The sequence below is a fragment of the Alligator sinensis genome, unplaced genomic scaffold (assembly GCF_000455745.1).
Source record: "Alligator sinensis unplaced genomic scaffold, ASM45574v1 scaffold647_2, whole genome shotgun sequence".
NCBI classification, from domain to species: Eukaryota; Metazoa; Chordata; order Crocodylia; family Alligatoridae; genus Alligator; species Alligator sinensis.
Genome location: NW_005841832.1, coordinates 4,652,782 through 4,665,998, shown reverse-complemented (window position 1 = coordinate 4,665,998; position 13,217 = coordinate 4,652,782). Strand labels below are relative to the sequence as shown.

The following is a 13,217-nucleotide window of genomic DNA, read 5'->3' as shown; positions in this document are numbered from 1 at the left end:
ACGGGGAGGCTACAGGGAATTGTGGGGTGGCTACAGCCACCCAAGCCCCTCCGTACTGCTGCCCCTGCTCAGAGCAGTCTGCTCAGCTGCCTTTCCCTTGGGAGTGCCCAGAGCAGAGATAGCACTAGGGGGGCTATACCCATCCCGAAACTCCCCGTAACCCCCTGCCTTGCTGCTGCCCACCCTGCGCAGCTGAGCCTGCCCGGAGCCTGCCCTGCCCCCACCCGCCCAAGTAGACCCCCAGCCCAGCCCCCTCACCAGGAAAAGGCTGGTGCAGCCTCTGGCCCCAAGTCTGCAGCAGGAAGCCCGCCCTTGCTCCACACACAAATGCACATGTCCCCCATGCCTCCCCTAGGGGTGCACACAGCAACGGGGAGATGCCACGCCCTCCCAGACAAGCCGCCCACAGCTCCGTCCCATGCCCCACCCCAGGGTTGCATTCCCCACCCTGGCTGGGCAGCACCTGCCCCTGCCCCAGCCCCACTCCCTCCCTCACCATGGGGGCCTCAATCTGCCTCCCCACCCCCATCTCTCTTCCCTCATCCACACCCCTTCTCCCCCCACCTCCCCCAGACTTCCCAGCAGGATGCCCCTCTGCAAGCTGCCCAGCTGCATTCTTGGCCTTGTGCATGCTGCAGCTGTGCACATGCACACAGCGTTTAATTGGCGACATTAATCAGCTATACTGGCCAAAAAGTGCCAATGGCCAATAATGTTAATTTTCCTTTCATCGGTGCCTATCTGATATGCAACCAATATATCGGTCCACTTCTAGTATTCAAAGTCTGAATTCTAGCAGTTTGGGGAGAATTTGCCTTTCCTGACAAAACTCACAATTTTGGTGGCAGAGGAGAGGGAGATGAGTATTTCATAGCTATTTCTTAGATCACAGATAAGTGATAGGGAAAAAGTGAATCAGTATTACTCGTGTTTCAAGAATAATGGTAATTCCTCATTTGGTTATACAACACCCTCTGTGCAGTGTAAGCTAACCCATCGTGCTACTGATAAGTGAATGTGACAGTGTGAAAGAGAGGAAAGAAAAGGCTGTACACTACTTGATGTCACATGTTCTTACATGTGCGATTCTGATTACTTTCTTTATTTACTACAGCCTAACACTAATAAGAAGTCTGAGAGCCAAGTGACAGACAAGTATTTTGAAACCCCTTCTACTGTGAAGTTGTGTGTGTAAAGTAGAAATAGAAAACTCTGTATTTTCTTAGGTCAGTGAACACTGACTATAAAAGCCAGGTCCTTAAGTCTGTTTATATTTTCTAAACAAGCCATAACTGAAGTTTCATTTCCTCCTGTTCCACCACACATTATTTAAAGCATGTCTCAATAAAATTGTGGCATCAGTTGACAATGTTGCTTCTAAACTTAGTGTTAAAAAGAATTTCCTTTTGCTAATGTATTGAAGTTTCTTTATTTTTAAAATAGGATTATAGGTAAGAGAAACAGCTCTCTCACCTTTGGCACAGATACTAGTCTAGTGAAGTTTGTAACCTATACAGATAGTTTAAAGAATTGATCCTACAAGACAATGGTTTCCAAATTCTGTTCTCTATAATACTTGCTATAACCCTTAGAAAGCTAGACAGCATTTGCTCTTCTTCTCAATTGCTTCTACATGTGTCCAATTTCTTATTACAAAGAGGTACTTAAAGGCCCATAAAAACAGGTGATACAAGGCAAAAAAGAATCTTAGCCACTTCTGAACTGGAAAGGAAAGCAGCCACTCATGAGGAAAGCTGACCACTTATTGGGAAAAAAGGCAATAGGAAATTAGATGAGCAAAGGCAGAAAAAGGACTGCAACAAGGGGTTGAAGAACGTAACATTCTTAGGGTCAGATTCTGTTCCACCTATTAAGTACAATCCCATTTCACCCTGATCAAGCCTCTGAAAAACTATTAATGAAAAGGTGGATGGGTCGTCCTCCTCATTGCTATTTTGGAACTCAAGGGACACATGGTATATCTACTTTGGTAATGAAATATGGATTTTCAGGGACCAGAACTACACATAGGTGCCTAAAGACCACTGAAAGTGCCCCATACATGGAATAGGATCTGGCTTTTAACATACAACTACTCAGTCTCCAACTACTTACCATTTTTTTACAAAGATGTTTGAAATAAAAATATAAAAAATAAATATTGTAGCTGAAAGCTAAGCTGTTTCACTTCAGAAATACCAACATGTGCCTCAAAAGAACTGTACTCCTACTCTTCTTGTAGACTGGGTTCCTATTCTTTGAGAAGCAGTGATGGACACCATAGGAGCCATTCACTATATAGCATCATAGCAATACGTACAGGATCTTCCCAAATGAGCCAGAGCAGGGTGTCAAATGTGGCCTACCAGCCAGACCCAACCCATCAGAAGTTGGGTGCAGACCTAAGGCCATGGCTTGCTACAGAGTTCAAGGCCCCTAGGCCTTGATGGACATGGCTAGTGGCGGGGGGAAAAAAAAAGGGGGGGGGGGGGCAGGGGGAGGCAGGCATACTGGCCCTACAGACCCAGCCCCGGGCAAGTTTGACATCCTTGAATAAGAAAGCAGGATTGGATGCAAATGAACTTCAAGTCCTGTGAGAAGCAAACATGACAACTGAACAGAAGTTTCAGCATTTGGCCAGGGCTTTTCCTCCTCAATAAAAGTTATATTTTGTTAAAAGCCCCAATTATCTAATTGAAAAGTCAGTTAATTGGAAGTCACCATTCACTAATATTCTGTCACACAATTAACCAATGTATTTTCCATTGTGAGATTACCCGATCAGAAGTGCAAGAGAGCAGTCCACTACAGCCTGAATTAAGAGAAGGTAGGGGTTACAGAAAGCCATTTGAACACACCAAAACTGGGGGTAAGGTAGTGAAATGAAGAGCCTCTCCATATCTAAACCATTTGAAATTTGATTTCTGTTGGCAGAGGGAACATACACAGTCTCCATATTAAAGAACATAAAACAACCTCACTCCTATTCCTGGTACCCTTGGATTGTCAATCCAAAAGTCAGGCCAAGAAAGGACTTCAAGATGAGGTTTAGGGTGGATATCAGGAAGAACCTTTTAACTGTGAGGATGATTAAGGTTGGGCTTCTTCAGGCAGTCCATTCCTTCCAAATTGGAACTGTGCATATTTGGGGTTCCATTTATAAGTTTTGGTTAATATATCAAATAGCTGGAGCTACTACTGTTATTAATCTGGCTCGTTTTATTCTATTTTAAAAAATGGCATTAGTCAAAGAATCATTGCCAAGATACAATTTATTAAGCAAGTCTTAGTCCTCATTTCAAGTTATCTAAGAATTAATTTCTGAAACACTCAGACTTTGCGCTTCCGGACTCTACTGTCTAACAAACCTATGCAGATAGAAGAATGCAGTAAGTTTTTATACCCTGGTGAATATACTATTTGTATACGTTTCGCATTGCCATTCCACAGCAAGAACTCATTAATCAAATGACTATTAACTGCAACTCATAGCAGGAAGGAGGGAAACATACTTATTTTGCAGACTAGTCAAAGACTAATGGCAAGTCAGTAGATTCAGAAATATTGCTGCCATACCAGATGTATGGCAAACGAGTCTACTACAATCAGGCACCTCTAATTTCAAAACGACTAAAAACAGTTTTCTGTACTAGAGCACATGGCAAGAATCTATTCCTAACTCAATCCTAACAATGCCACCATCTTCAAGAGCTGCAGAAAACTATTGCATCTTCTGATATCGTTTCAAGTTTGTAGGGACCAGCAATCAGCTAGGGCAGAAGTTACCACTTCCTTATTATCTTCTATATTACACGCACTAGAATTAGGAGATTGATTTTATTATCTCCTAAAAAGGACTTACTATCCTGATGATTATGGCATTTCCACATTCAAGTGGTACAAAAGGCCAAGCACAGGGGTGGATCCAGACAGGGTGCATTGGTGTAGTTGCAGTAGGGATGTAAAAGGTTAAACAGTTAAAAATTAATGATAGTTATACTGTTTAACATCTACCATTTACCTTGAATCTCCATGCTGCCCACTATTGGGCAAGTGGCTCCAGCAGGGGATGCCCAGGAGGTTATGTGGATCTGGGCTGCAACATTATGCAGATGCTGTGGCAGGGAGGTAACTAGCTGTTATCTGGAGGAGCAGAGTCAGGCAAAGCTGCATGGTGGAGCCAAAACGGCTTAAATAGGAGTGAGCGTAGCAGCAGGGCTGCCATCGGGTGCCATAGGAGAGGGCTGCATAGAGCCAGGCACACCCTGCCTCCTCCACAGCACTCCAGAGGGGCTCCCACCTGAAGGACATATAATTACAGGAGATTAAGCAGGTAATTTTTTTAAATGATATTTACATCCCTAAATTGCACCCCACCCCTTTCACCCTTGAGTGTTCTGGTCTTGGATGCACAGCAAACTCACTGGCCAGACAGTGAGCTCACCACCATCATGTCCTGTTCCTCTATGCCCCCTCTCCTCCCAACTTCCCTTTCAGCATTCTGGCTCCACTACTGGCCAAGCATCTAGTTCAATTCATACTTTATCTTAAATTATATGCAAAAATCAATAAGAAGAATCCCTTTTTCCACTTCCTAACAGCTAGAAAACTCTGTCCCTTCTTAGAAGAATCTGGCCACAGCAATCACAGCGTTTGCCATCTCCAGTAATCTCTGGATTACTACAATTTCCTATACACTGAAACTGTATGTGGGTGTGATGCAGAGACTCCAGTTTATGCATATAAGAATAGGCTGCCATAAGCCCTGGACCTCAATTCCTCTGTAAATTCCCAATCCTCTTCAAGACCCTGGTTCTTATCTTCAAATCTGTAAGTGATTAGTGACTCAGCTACACTTCTATTCATGACCTGCCAAAAGATATACTCCTGGGATAACGCATCTGTGTTGGAAATAAAGCTTTCAGTAAAACGGGTTCGGCTACAGAACAACCTCATAATATTTCATCATAAAACAAAAAATCCACAACAACCAACTTCAAAACATGTGAAAGATGCCTCTCTTTCATAGAAAGCTGCTACACAACTTTACATAAGAACCTAAGAACAGCTATTTACTGGATCAGACCATAGGTCCATCATGCCCAGGCTCCTGTGTCTCACAGAGACAGAGAGTAGATGCTGAAAGAAAGAGTGAACAGGGAATGACCAAGGTTCTTTTTCCTCTCACTGATCCTATAAATGGTCCAAAGGTTCAATACAGCTATTAGATGCAGGAGGAAGAGAACTGGAGGGCTAGGGAGTGAGTGGCTAGCATCCAATAGGCATCAAAAAGATTCTGACTGTACTTCTTCCAAGCAGCATGTGACAAGACACAAGTCGTGACATACCGAAAAAGACTGAATTTGAAAATTAAAGATTGTACTCTCTGAACTAAATATAAAACAAAACAGATTTCTTGTAGTTCACTCAGAAGTGAGGAAAGGAAAATAAACATAACATACCATTTTTAATCTGGTTACTGGATTAAACTAGTATTTGAAGAGAGTTTTGAATTTAATAGTCCCATGTTTTATCATAATTTGCTAAAATTCCTTTTTTTACCTATAATAGCTACTGGCTGTCTAAAAAGGGAATACCTTTTAAAAAAGTTATTTTAGAAGGTTTAAAGGGATTTTTTTGTATTCTGCTGCATGGCAAAACTGGTCAACTGATATTCAAACACCATCAGATGCTGCTGAAATAAACAAAGAATTCCCTGTTCTGTGTATGAAGTAGAGCTGCTTTGTGAGACAAAACTAGTGTTAAATTCTCCTTAATTCATAGCCATTACAAATTCACAAATTCCTGCATAACTATTACTACTGAGTCTCTACACTTAACTATGGTTTCATTTCATCATGTGAAATAAGCAAGTTTACCACTGCCATTTTTTTTCCAGGAGGTAAACTACTTGTTTGAAAGCTTGCAAGTAGTAAAGGGGATATTTCAAACAAACAGAGCTCTAGGCAGCACTAATTAAACCTCATTACAGGCTAAACATTCACTACTTCCCAATCTCAAAAACACAGGTTGTAAGTTATTTGTATTGAGGTTACTAAACTGATGTGTTGGATGAAAGTAAATTAACCTGGAGCCAACCATAAACAGCTCTTACTTCATATGTTCCAGTGTCACACACAAATCGTTTCCAAAGCTATTCAGAGTCTCTTGGCACTTTATCTGGCATTGTCAGTCCACACATTTATACTAGGATAAATGGCTGATTAAAGTATAACAACTTATGAAGTGTATCCATGCGCCTCATTACTTAAGCATTAAACTTTTTCAAGAAAGCTACCTCAAACTACAAATTGAATACAGATACCAACAAGCATCTGGTCAAACAAGTAAAAATCCTTATGTGTGTTAACCAGTCAAGGGCAGGATGTCCAACCCATATCTGTTTGTTAAAAACTGAAGAACAAAAGCCACTATTCTTTTTGAAGAGAAAGCGATTTCTCAGTGCCAAACTCATTAATCAAGGTCTATCCAAGACAGGCCTTGTCTATCTGCCAAATGACAATCTTCCACAAGTTAGGGTATTTTTCACTTGCTCCATTATCTTAAAGGTGGAAACAACAGTATGCCTTTATCGGGTTAAGTACCTCTCGAGTACACATTTAAGTCAATTTATGGACAGAAAGACACACTTGTAACCTTCACTAGGCCAAAATCAACAGAGGTTTTGGTTTGGTTTGGTTTGGTTTTTTTGGCTTTTACCTAATGCAGTCACAGTTGGATAATTCCATTCACTTCTCCCCTCTTCTTTTGACAATGATGTTGGCAAGAGAACAAAGGCCAAATTTCATACAAGCTCTCATTCTTACTCCCTGGCATGATACATTCTGAGGTTAAATTATAATGCATTTAGGTAGAACACTGGCAGTTACTGTAATGAGATTTGGGACAGCTAATATCTGAGACAGATTTAGGAAGATGTTAGAGAGTGTTTTGTTTTATGAAGGCAAGCGTTAAATAGAACCAAGCGTTTGGTTCAGATATCCAATACAGAGTATGTAGTACCCAGTTCTCACACAGAGGCATCACTTGCCCAAGTACAGCATGTTCAATGGTGAGACGCCATGTATAAAAACCCAAGTAAACCAAAATCCAGGCCAAGGAGTTTTGGGGCAGAAACCCACCTCTAACCGTAGATGGAGCATAGTATTCATGTACACTCTATCAGCTTCTAAAAAAGCAGTGCTTTGAAGAAAAGAACCAAGGGAGAGAATGGATCCTAAATAATGATTAGAGAATACAATCTTGATAATTATGAAACTGACAATTCTCTGTCCAAATATCCTGGATTTATTAACTGAAATACAAACAGTGCATTCATTGGAGTGGCGAGGTCATTAAGAACTCAGAAAACCCTGTTAAACTTGACTTAAAAGATGTATAACTCTGTAAAGACCCCAAAGTCAGGCTATATCCATATACAAGAAAGTATGAGCCAGTCAGTGGGATGATGCATTTATAACTTTAAGAGTAAAAATTCACAGTCTTACCAACATGATTAGTTTCATAACCCCAGCTGCTGAGGACATGACACCTATACCTGTAAACATTATGGGTCAGAGATGGACACCCCAAGGAATCTTCTGTATCTAACAACCACCACTGCAATCAAGCTGAGGTATTCAAAACCACTTATCTGGCTTAAATGAGCACAGCTGGGTGTTTTGAATTAGTCAGTTCCAGAAGGCAATTCCTCAGCCCCACAGTGATATAGAGTTCATTTTGAGATCTTTACACTGCACCAAATAACATATGAATTTTCCTAAATGTTTCTGGGGAGGACAAGGGAGACTTATTGAGAAAAAAGAAACAAAAGAGGGTGCAAGGGGGTTTGGTAGTCCCTAGAGATCTGAACAAAGAGCAGGACTTGCATTTTGCTACACAATACAAACATGTAGTAAGAAAGATATTCCCTTCTCCAAAAAGCTTACAATCTAAATAGAAAAAGCTTTATTAGAAGCAGCACCTAATCAAGACTCAGGAGAGTTGCATACTATTCTTGGCTTAACCACCAGCCTACAAGATTTAGAAGAACACATGAATAAAACATGTATGGTGACCTAGCAACTGCTTTCTTCACTTCCCTACAGAAAACCCAAATTTTAGGGGGTTAAGGGTGGGAAATTGTTGTTAAGCTTTCTCTAATCTCTTCTACAGTATAAATTGTAACTGCACACTAACAAACTTCAAGGCAAACCTTTTAGCATTAGCTAGTTGGAGGCAAGTCAGCTACAAGCAATTGCTACACGCGCTGTACAGTTTAAAAATGTATATGCTACCATCACTTCGTTTTTAAATAGCTACTGACTTTACATCACTATTTTGTGTTAGATAAAAGCTACTATTTTTGCACCATTCTTTTAAGAAATATCATCTCTGGGCTCTCCATAGCGACTGAATTGCTAGATCTGCATTAAAATGGTCAGTGGATATCAATAGACAAAGAATTGCTCATTACTAATGCAAAGTCTTTCTAAAATGTTAGAAAGGCTAGCTAATTGATCCATTTGGCCAGATAAATGTGTTTCTATTTTTAAAATAACCTCTGAACTCCATAGGAAGATTAGCCCATTATAGAAGAAGTGATTCAAGCCGAGTTAGCAGATCATCAGCAATGCAGAGCCAAACTTGGAAAGGCTAAAGTAAGGTTTGGCACTGTTAAAACCTTAGTGCTTTAACTGAGGGGAGAAAGGACAGAATGCGAGAAAGGAAAAACAAACGAGAAAAACCTTCCAAGCAGTGCACGCAGTTTTGTAGCCCAAAATATTAGGGGCATTGTACTTTTTCTTCAAAATAAGGAAGGGAAGAGAATCTGAGCATTGTGATAGTTCATTCTTATAACAATGGATGAACCAAAGGACATGCTATTTAAGCTTCCTAGTTTTTTCTAATTCATTTTAGATTAATATTCTATTTGAATTTCTAAGTGTGTCCTGAATATAATGAAATAATGGGGTCTGTCTAATAGAGAAGTGGCACACAGATAAACCTTCCATATGATAATTTAATTGGAGAAATATCCTCTCTCTCTCTCTTTTTTTTTTTTTTTTTTTTCTTTTTTTAGGTAGCAGGTTAAAGTCTTGTATGCGTTTTCTTTGGAAGGCAGTATAAGAATGGATTTGTATATACATGGATCATGCGGTGTTAAAGTTTTTTGTTTTTTTTTTAAAAGATAGGATCAAATACTGCTGTGAATTAATAAACAGGCTGTCATCCACCTAAACATTTGGCTAGAAAGCTTCCTGACCGTCAGATCCTCACTTGTAATAAATAATAATAGAAAGGTTGGCAGTTAAAACTCAAGATGTAAAAAAGCTCTACAGGATAGAAGGGAGGGAGATGCATACAAAATCTTAAGTTGCAGGCAGAAATTGAACTTGAAACCAATGAAGACCATCTGCACTCTCTAAAACGAGTTACCAAAGCCAAGCCTACACTAGAAGAGGTCTTTCTGTCAAGAAATCCTTCACTTTAAGAGGAAAGTGCTCTTTTCCTACTAAATTTAGACTGCTTAAAAGAAGCAAAATAAATTATGTCAGCATAACCCCTCTATGCATCTGTGTTTAGTGTTTTTTGCTGTGACTTCTATCTAACGTTGCAAATGCAATACAATAAACAGCCTTAAGCATAAGTATGACTAAGCAGCCTGGCCAGCACATGTGGTACTATATGCATGCACTGGCCTACTGAAATCAAGATTTTGTGGATTTCTCAGAAATTGTGATTACTGGCATTACCTGCAAAAAACAGGCAATGTCTGTAAAATCCACAAAAATCTACAAAAACACGTACTGAAAATAAAATGCTCGTTCCTCAAAAGGGAGCCAAGCAGCCTTCACAGCACTACGGCCTGGCTGCACAACCCACCAGGAGGGGGGTGGGCCAAGAAGGAAGGATTGCCTACCCAAAGGGCAGCCCAAGATGGCTGCCACCCATTCCCCTCACCACCAATTAGTTGAGAGGGCTGCCTGTCATGTGGCCCCATCCCTCTTCACCAATTGGTGGCAAGGGGCAGAACCACACAATGGACAGCCTTCCAGCCAATTGGTGGCGAGGGGCCCCTTAGCCAGAGTTATGGGGGAGGGGGGCGTGGTCCTGCCATAAATCGGCCCGTAAATATGGCAGCCAGCCCCACAATCTCCCCGTGAAATTGGCAAGCTGACTCCTCAACTTAAGTAGACCCCTAACTATATCTGATGTCCAATAGGCTGCTCAACCAAATTATGTTGCAGTGACTCAGTATGCTTCATTGGTCTTTGCTCATGGTCCACAGCTATATAATTAAAAAAAGACTTTTCAAAGCTATTTTAATATGTTGTCAAGAGTGCTTTAGGTGTTATTTTACCAAATATTCTTAGCTAGGGATCCACAGATCTCGCTCACATCCTTCTAATATCCTCTACTGGGGATACCCTACAGAAATGATGAATTAGTATATTTTTCCTTGTCCCTATTGAAGATTGTGTACTTTGTCCTAATCCAAATATATACAGTGATACATGTTATAAAAAGATCTCTATATTATTAGCATGAGAGCTCACAACACTACTTGTCCAGCAAAACTACAGTTTTTAAAACAGTAAGAGAACTTAAGCGAGATCACTCAAACATAGCACCAAGCAGAACACAACCACACACATGCAATGTCATGATTTTCAGGCACATCATTATTCAGGCAGCAATATCAAAGGCATCTGAAAGAACTAAGATAATTAGCATGTACACCTAATCCATGCAAGCAACAAATGCAACAAGCAGTACAGTCTCTGCATCATATTGAGGCCTACACCAAGATCAGACCAACACAAGAAGAAATCCATAGATCCCATCTACTGCGGGCACTGGTCAAGCAGGTTTCTCAAGCCCCTAGACAGAATAACAATTGGCAAGATTAATTCCAGAAGATCTGTCAAGCCAGGGCCTTAAAAAACAAAAAAAACAAAAAAAGCTTCTTCAACTTTGCCAGTACCTTGCCCCCACTTCATGAGGACATTAAATCCAGAGCTCTTAAGTTTAGTTTAGTTGTTTATCTAATGGCATGTCTATACTATGTTCTCAGCATTCTTCTGGGGAGAACCCCTCTCAAGCACATGCTACCCACACACTCTCACATGCCAAACCCCAAAATACAGCAGCAGGGAAGCAACTCTGGGGGGCACACCAGAGGCAGAGAGCTATCAATAGGCCCAAAGCCCCAGCTCTTGAGACATTAACTGACATCTGGCATGTGAAAACAGGAGCAAGTAGGCAGGGTTTGCTTGAAAGGGAGCCATCTAGGAAACCTTACCTCCCCACCACTCCGCCCCACGAGCAGCTGGATGCAATGTAGACATACACAACTCTCTGTAGCCTGAAGTTCCTCAAGAACCTTCAAAACCTCAGCCAACCTGAATCTGGCTGAGTGCAAGATGTCCAGTGGACCCTTCCTGACATGCAGTTACATCTGCAGCCAGAAAGGTAAAAACCTCTTCACAAGCAAGAATTATTTTTATCTGAGCCGACAATGCAGATTTACCAGGCTGTCAGCCACCAAAAGCAGTTTTATCGATTGTGAACATAAGCTAAGCAGCAAGCTAGGTAAGTACAACCACCGAATTATGTAAACAAGCCCTTCACCAACCGCCCAGCAGAGCTTTATAATATGCATTTCATCTTTAACTGAACATGCTGAACTAAACGGTTTATACAAAAGCAATTTAGGGTCAGAATTAGTTATGAGTCAGGTCCAATATTTTATTTGAGCATTTAGGGGACTTACATATTTAATGCTCCAAACAACCAAGTTAAGCAGCAGTGAGTACATGAAGTTTAAGATTATCCTCTAAAATTCAGATCCCTTTTCTTTTTGCCTCTACCCTTGGCCCCTATATGCTGCCCAAGCATATCTATAGCAGGGACCGAGCGATCCATTCTATGACCCCTAATCTACCCCCTAATCTCTAAGTATTTAATACGGTTTTATACCCTTTAGTCATAGGGGTACAGCCTCACATTGTCACAAGCAGTTAAATCCCTTTTCTCCGAGTTCAGATCATACAAAATAGAACAACAGGGTAACAACACAGGGCTCTTGATTTACTAACAATAATGAAGACTGCAATAAATTTAGAAGAGAAAATGCATACTCCCATCTAAAAGCATTTTGTCACCAACAGAAGCAACAAATATGAATCTGTTCCTTTAAAAACTCTCAGAGCGATTGCTGTATTTATCAGTTTATTTACTTTGTGTCCTTGACACCACTTTGTGTACAGTCCCTTTCAACTGCTGACCCTAAGGGTCTTATCAGTTTCCCTAGAGCGTGCACTGATCTACAGAAACTTAGAAAATTAGAGTTGTAAGGGACCTCAGGAGGTCATTTAGTAAAGTCTAAGCACCTGCTCAAAGCAGGGCCATCCCCAAATATATGATCCCAACCAAGGCTTTGCCTAGCCGGATCTTAAAAACCACTAAGGACGGACATTACACAACCTCTGTGAGTAGCCTGTCCCAGAGAAAAGGCTGATGGAAAGCTCCAAAGAAAACTAGCAGGAAATGACTTTTAATCGTTCCTTCCACTGCAAAATGAAAAGTGTGGCTGCCCCTGCAAAAGCTACATTGAAGCTTTACTCTCATTATCAAAAAAGTAGCAAAAAAGTTATCACCACTCAGTACTTTCCTACCTACAAGAGGAGACTGGCAGGGGTGAGAATAAACACAAAGAAAGCTGAAAAGAAAGAAAAAAAGTGAAGGTCCCTCTTTTAAGACCTGAATTAATACAGCTATCATGCATTCATAAAACAACTCAGGTGCATCCCTTCACCCCAACTCCACTACAGTTCAAATACTTTGAGGGGAAGGCAAACATCACAGCTCCTAGATTAGATGGGGGTTTTATTACGCTCCACACTGAAGGGCTTCAAACCCCAAGAGAAAAACAAGAGCGAAGCAGGTGGCAGGAGCCAAGGAGGATGGATGAACACTTACTTCTCGTAGACCAGCTCCTCATCTGTAGAGAAATAGTGTGTGTTGACGGTGCTTTTGGGTTTATTGCGTAGAGTAGCAAAATATAAGCGATCTGCAAGAGAGAGGCAGGCAGCAGCGTCAGAGCCAGGCATCGGAGCCTGGGAGACCCGCTCCCCAGCACCCCCTTCCCAGCCCCTCCCCCTCTGTGCCCCCAGCCACCCCCTTCCTCAGCCCAGGGCAGAGCAGCAACAGGT

At 41.3% G+C, this 13,217-nt stretch overlaps 1 protein-coding gene across 3 annotated transcripts in view; it reads right to left on the bottom strand.

The window, feature by feature from the left end:
- CDC14A (cell division cycle 14A) overlaps positions 1 to 13,217 on the bottom strand; it is a 133,181-nt gene that overhangs the window by 119,010 nt on the left and 954 nt on the right. For 2 of the 3 annotated variants that reach the window (XM_025197231.1, XM_025197243.1), the window contains one exon: positions 12,985 to 13,075. The gene's annotated coding sequence lies outside the window, so the exon portion shown is untranslated. Of the gene's footprint in view, positions 1 to 4,021; positions 4,301 to 12,984; positions 13,076 to 13,217 lie in introns of those variants that run through there. The other variant, XM_025197235.1, reaches the window with a different exon arrangement.